Here is a 7,528-nt window from a genome sequence, read left to right as displayed (position 1 = left end):
TTCAAACAAACAAACAAACTCTTCAGCTTTATAATATTTGTATAGATAAAATCACGTCTTTATCTCATAGAGGTAGACAGAGACCAAAGATCGCTCTCTGCTACAATCGTTACTAACTTCCCTTGCCTCATTTACATGCGTACATCTTACCATGTAAGACCGCCGCCGCGCAAGTTACGACCAATGTGCCCTCAAAACTTAACTAGGAACGACTTGCATTTATCCTGAATATTAATCACCCTATTAATCATCATCTTACAAAGAAGATTTAATCGTAAACAAAATAAAGGAAATTCATTCATTTATGATCACTTTGTTCAATAATTAATTCGTTCATTCAATACAGTGACGTCACTCATTGTTCCATTCACTCCCATGGGTCCCGGTGTAATTGCCTCAGTTAGTCCGCAAACTGGCTTATTTCGGTCCCGGTTACGCCGCGGGATTACGCGGGATTTAAAAATATGTCCCATCCTTATTTTAAGGATTTGTATTTAATTCCCGTTTAAAATGTATTGTTTCGCTTAATGGGCGGGTAAATATTTTTAATGTTGTGCTTGGCTTTGTCGTTGTTATAAATTTACGTTTTTAAATGATTGATGTGAATTTAAATGTGAAGTAAATGAAATTAACGATAATGGAGTGATAAATATTATACTATGTGTCTTTGAAATCATGTATTGAGATTCAGGTCTTTGTAGTGGAGATATCCATCAATTTTCGTCAAATGCAACTATAATACGCTACAAGAATAAACTTTAACAGCAAAAGCTCTCATTACGACCACTATCAGCCTATTTTGTCATCTACTTGTATATGACGCAAGTCCTATCACGTTACCTAACTCCGGGCTACTATTGACAAATATAAGTATATACTCAGATTAGAATATACTTAAGTGCCCGTCTAGGGCATCCACCAGAAACTTTAGATCAGCAGTTTTGCTGCAATTTTATCCGTGAAACCTTTACAAGACATACATTCTCGACAACTGCAAGCAAAAGACAATACGTCAAGAATAAAAAAAAAACAAGAAAATCATAACAAAATAACAAGATGAGGCTACACATAAAACCGTAGCTTTCAAAGCTAAATTCGTTAACATCGTCTCTATCGATCCCGTAGAGGCTCTACATAGAGCTCTTACCGTTGTTTACCAGATTTATAAGACGCTGTGCATATTAAATTTCCTTCATAATGTAATTTTTCGTACCTGGAGAATATGGGTATTAGAGGCTTATTGATTAATTTATTGAAAGTGGCTACGCTTCGGTTTTATCGATGTATTCATTTAATTAATCTTAGAATGTATTACTTAAGGTTGGAAATATGTAGAGGTAATTAAATAGGTACTGTTATGCATGATTATTTTTACTTCCAAATTTTACAGATATTAAACTTAGCAATGAGAAAAAAATCATGTGCAACTCGCCCTTGACCAAAACGTGATGTTTACTGTATCATGTCACTCTTAGCCTAGTTCTAACGCTGCAGTTAAAGTAGTCAAAATACCTTATAGGTTCGTCAATTCGACTTCCTCAAGAAACAAATATTAGTGTGATCCGCAAATACTTGTATCGAGTCTGGTTATTAGTAAAAACTTTACAATAATATTTCTAAATTAAATGGTTATATTTAACAATTACTATTAAGAAACTCTTCAAAAGAGTCAGTTTCCTAGCATATGATCAATAACAACTAAAAGTAACTAGCCAGTTTTAAAGACATTTATATGAAATCAATAACCTGTATATCCTGATTGAAACATCAAAACGGTCTAAATAACGCCCGCCATTAATCCCTGTCTCTCAAATTAACCTATTAGCGTACACTAATTATTTGAACTACACGTGTATTTAATAGAATTAACCGGTATCTACCTGTATTGCTAGCTTTAATCCGATATAAGTAACATGAGAGGTGTATCGTACTGACAGCGTCGCAGATAGTGACGTCATACAGTGCGTAAGGTAACTTGTCGTTGAAAAGATTGAAAACAGAAATTGTATAATATTTTTTTTATTTTAGATATTTTTTGATAGTGTATAAAGTTTAATAATTAATAACCGCATATGGTAAGAATTAAGTGTATAGTTTCGTCACAAGTATAGGAAAAATATTGTTGAAAAATATAATAGAAACAAACATTTAAACGTTGATTTATATATTATCTTTAGCATTTAGGTGATAAAAATGCATGAGTTTATTTAAAATATGATTGAGAAGTCATCATAGTACATGTTAGTTCGTAAAACAATATAAAACATTTTGCGTTTAAACCTTTTTCCCCACTATTTAGTTACTAAACGTAGGGGTGACAATCAGAAAACATCACTGGGAACTACTTACTTTCAAAATTCAAACTATAATAAACAATATATACCTACTGATATTCATAATAATATCATACCACTAAGAACATTACGTGACTACGCAATGCAAAACAAACAAAAAGACGATCTAAATTCTAAAGCAACAATAACCCGGCCCAATAAAACGTTATCTAACACAACGAGGCACTCATAGCGACTGGCGTCATCCCAACATGGTCGGTTTATCAGCAAATTGTCGGTGCAGTGAGCTGTTTATGTTGCTCCGTGATGGATGCACTGGATTATGATGGAAACGTGAGAGACTGATATGAAACAGACGTTTTGAAGGGTTGGTTTAAAAGGGTAGGTTTTTTCTAGATTATAGATACGGTAGTCGTTAGACAACCTTTTTTGGGCACGTTAGTCATTATGTCAAAAAAATTGTGGGTTCTAAAGATTAACGAAATTTTCCTGTATTTTTTGAAAAACATGTTTTTTACTGTTGTTGATATACAGGCATGCAACCCGCCTGATGGTTAATGGTTAGCAGCATACGAACGCCTGCTACGTTAGAAGTATCACGTGCATAATTTAATTACAATATTTTTACCAAATTCACTCTTTATTGCAGAAAACTCTTACAAAAAGAACGAAGACAGATTCCCCTAGCATCAAAATTTAAAGGCACTTTACTAGAGATATTTAAAACGCGTTATATATGAAAAAAAAAGGTAATTGGAATTCCAAAAATAACTCTTCAAATATCGAAAATACAAACGTGAAGAAAATCCCAAATAACCAACAAAATGTGATTTGCAAGCGTATAACCAAAACAGATTTTCTTGAAGAACGGCCCGTGATTGGGTCCGACTACCGACACGAGTGCCCGTAAAACTGGCCCCTAATGAAATTGCTCTGGACATCCATCAGCTTGCCAATTTGTTATATTGCTTACAATATGTGGCCGTGTTTACGTAATGGTGTTTGTATGGTTAAAGGGAGGTATAAAGATGGTTCAGTAAACGATGGTTTTGAGTTCGATTGCCTGCTTGTTTGTTGTGTTTCTCAGTTGACAACAAGTTTAGGTAACTTTAATAGCTGCTATGTAAGACTACTACTAAATAAACTTACACAGGTTATTTAGTAGTTTTACATAACATTTTAGAGTTCTTTCTTCATTTATTTTACATTGCACCCGACGTTGAAGGAAGTATAAAAGCGGCAAGGCTTACGACCAGTGAAGCATACACCGCTCTGTTTGAAAACAATCTGCCATAATTTCTATACCAAAACAAAGCGAACACTATTCTATGAAACGTTTCACTTTAGACCATTAATGAAAAGTTATCTGATAGACATAATAGTTACTGTTAATTTGTGATAAGCTAACTACAATTTATCTGGATATTGTGAAACCAGTCGTAATGAAAGATAAGTTTTCCTTCCCCGAACCGTTTTGTTCCAAATCAATCCGGTAACAAATAGTCGTTTATAATGGCTAAAGAAAATGTGTGGAAAAAAAACGTATTTTTGATACAAATTTGTGTGCCAGTGAAGCCTTTTATGTGTGCGTATATCGGTTTAAGTAAAAGACACGCACCCAAACAGTTTCTATCAATGATTTCTTTGTGTGTGTGAACCAATGTCTACACTAGTGCGATTCTATGCGAACCTATACCTGAGCGAATGGTTCGATCACAACGTATATCTCAAGCTTACACTGACAGTTGAGGCGCCCGTAGCCAGTTGCGCTCACCGGTCGGTAAACGATCTGTGGGTTAAGAAATCTTGGCGCGGTCATTCCATAGATGGGTGACCACATAGTGGTATTCGAACAGGGCGTCTCCGTGCTTCGGAGGGCACGTAAAAAGTCGGTCCCGGTTGTCGTCAATTAGGATAACAGTCGTAAAGCCATGTCAAAGGGCTTCGGGCGGCTTGAACAACTTCGACACTAGGTTGACCACTAACCATACGATAAGATAAGAAGAAGACTGACAGTTGTCTAAAATTAAATAATGGAGTACGGGAAATGTTCGTTTTACAACTTCTTGTAATGTACCTATACTTGAGCGAATGGTTCGATCACAACGTATATCTCAAGCTTACACTGACAGTTGTCTAAAATTATATAATGGAGTAGGAGAATCAACGCAAACATACATTTTACCTTGCCTGACTAGCAGTTAGCCTGCGACCACGACCACCTGCGTCGAAACCTCTGATAATGCCGAAATATAAGCATAAGCAATTAGCTGCAACAAACTTACAACTAGTACTATTAAGCTAATTGTAACCATCCCGGCGCATCCGTGGCGCAGTGGTTTAGGTCGCCACGCCGATACCACTGTATCGGGAGGTCGTGGGTTCGATTCCCACATGGAGCAATTATTTGTGTAATCCACAAATAGTTGTTTCGGGTCTGGTTGTGCTTTGTGTCCGTTGTTTGTATGTTTTTAAAAGTCCCCTCGACACAAGAGCAATTCTTAGTGCGGGAGTTGTCTTTTTAAAAACCATAGAACCAGATAAATGTGCCATAGGTACTTATAAGTTAGCATGAAAAAGTGAGAATACAAGGAAGCGCATTGGTATGGCCATTATGTAATAGAGACCCACACAAACACACGCTCCAATTAGAGGAAAACGTAGGTATCAAATGTTTATTTCGTAATGACGATCATGTTGTACTTAAATGTTGTGTCTTTGTTTTGGTAACAAATGGAAATAACTTGTATTGGGAAGCGGTCGTTTGTTGGTAATAAAATTAAACTTTTATTGTAGTATTATTTCGTATGCGTTCAATATCACTGAGTATAGTGCAATTACTATTCTTTACTGAATGTAGTATTGCTTTAAATTCAAAATCTTCCGATTATGCTTTTTTTTTATTTGTTGTCTTATGTCATTTGTAAACAGGATAAAAATAAGTTTTTGTTATTACACCATTATTGTTATTTTATTGTGCCCCTGTCAAAATAAATCAGTATTTGACATTTCAAACTTTTCTTATTTAGTTCCTTTGATGGCCGCTAGAGGTGCAAAGTAATTTGCATCTTTAGTCCGAACTTAGTTTCATCAGTTCCATTCGTAACTTTTAGAGAGCTTTGATATGCATTATTGATTTAGATTATAATTAATAATTCTGAATATTGCCAAAAAGTAGCTGTTAAGCTGACAGCTGCATAATATATTGATATTGTCAGCCGCGAACCTTGCATCCAAAGCTCACTACTAAGTTATTGGACGATAATTGTGGTTATTTTCGTCGTTTGTTTAAATACACTTCACAAACTCTACTATACTAACAATAGACAATAATCGTTAACTCAAGTCAACGACCTAAATACAAATCAAACACTGAACACTAAAGGGTCAAAGCTCGTGATAACATCTAAATACGACGATTAATCATAAATAAACGGTCGTTGTGAGGTTCCTGCCTTGTTTGCGATACATACTTGTTGAATAATAAGTGGTTTGTGTGGAAATAGGTGTTATTTTGGTTTTATTAGCTAGATCAAGTTGTGTACACTAAAATAAGTAGTTTTATTTTGTCTTTCCTAAGAAATGCAATTGAGTGTAGAGCGAATTTCATAAAATTCGGTCTTTAATGTTTTCAGCTGCTGATTTTTGTTCAGATGGGGTCCAAATTCTCTCTACCTATGGATCTGTCGGAGTAGAGACATTCGGATATGCGGTACCGACCTAGCTGAGCTACTGCAACCGATACCCGATTTTTTTCGGGTATAAGCATTGATGGTATGCAGTCTTTGTCAGTCTTCTTTTTTCTCGGCCGGTAGAAATTAAAAAACAAATGAAAATTTATAAAATAATAGTATAATAATATGTCTGCTTCGAATTTGCTCCTCAAAGCAAAAGCATTCTTAAACCAATCTTAAGCTGTACTCAAAGCCTTAAAATTCTTAATAAATACTACAACTGAACTTAAAATCGGAAACTTATCTCAAGAATGAATACCAAACAATTATTTTGTTCAAGAATGTCAGATTGAGAGTGAATCTCAAAGGTGTATAGTAATGCTGGTATCTGTAAAGTATTCTAACTGTACAAAGAGTTGTTAACTTTAACGCTTTGCTGGTTTCCTCTGCTTTAACGATGATAAAATATTCCTGTTTAAAGGTGAATTCCTGTATTAATAATAATTTAATTTATTTTGTCAGCTCTTTGTTCGGGTTCTAACGAATTATTTTTCTAAAAATCACTTTCTTATTTTACTATTTTTATGAATTTACTCACATTGCCCAGGTAGACAAAAGGTTGCTTGCTATTGTTACTATTTGTTGAACATTTTACTAAACCGAAAAATATAACTGTTTAAAGATTAAGGTACAGTAAATTACATTGCTATGTTCACCACGTCATGATAAGGACTATCTAAGATCACGCTTTATTTCATGGAAACGGAATAATCAGCTGCTATATTCATGTTGATGCACGAGTAAAGCTGCAAGGCACAAACAATATCAAAACCAACCAATGTCAATCTTTGATAAATATGTATATGAATAATAAATATTTACCAAACAAAAATTCTTTATTCAAACTACAACAACAAATCTCATCAAATATTCAGTATAGAACTATTTTCATTTCTTCAATACATTTTCTATGTACAACGCAGTGCCTTCAAGAAATGCACTAGTTCTCGAAGAATGGCTGGCGTTCTGCCAATGCATCATGCATTTTACTTTCATAGTATTAACGGAATTTCACCCGAAAATGGGGAACTCGACTGTTGTATAACATTTTTAATATTGAAACAGGTATTATTTGTGTCATTTTGGACGCTAATTAAGCTGGAACAAAGCCTGTATCACGATTCTCTACAGTCGGTAACGTCGAGTACAAAGAGTTTGACATTTGAACTGTACTGCAGAAATAGTTCCTAAAATGCTTGCTAGAGGCGCTGATCAAATTTTCATTTTTTTTCATTAGCTAGGCGGTTGTCTATAGTCGATAGTAGTAGAAACTGTACTGGTTGAACTTTTTTGTAAACATGGGCGATATAAAAAGAAATAACCTCGAGGTGTTTTTTGGAAGCCTAAAAATACTCCGTTCTCCAAACCCCTTTTTCCCAACGCATTGAAACGGTATCTACTGCAAAAGTTATATTATAATTTTCTGTTTTTTTTTTTCAGAAAATAATATACGTATACACAGACTGCACTGAAAAGCAAATAGACAAGATTTGAAAAAGG

This window comes from Anticarsia gemmatalis, chromosome 18 (assembly GCF_050436995.1).
Source record: "Anticarsia gemmatalis isolate Benzon Research Colony breed Stoneville strain chromosome 18, ilAntGemm2 primary, whole genome shotgun sequence".
NCBI classification, from domain to species: Eukaryota; Metazoa; Arthropoda; class Insecta; order Lepidoptera; family Erebidae; genus Anticarsia; species Anticarsia gemmatalis.
The sequence above is the reverse complement of the archived record's forward strand: the minus strand, read 5'-3'. Positions refer to the sequence as shown.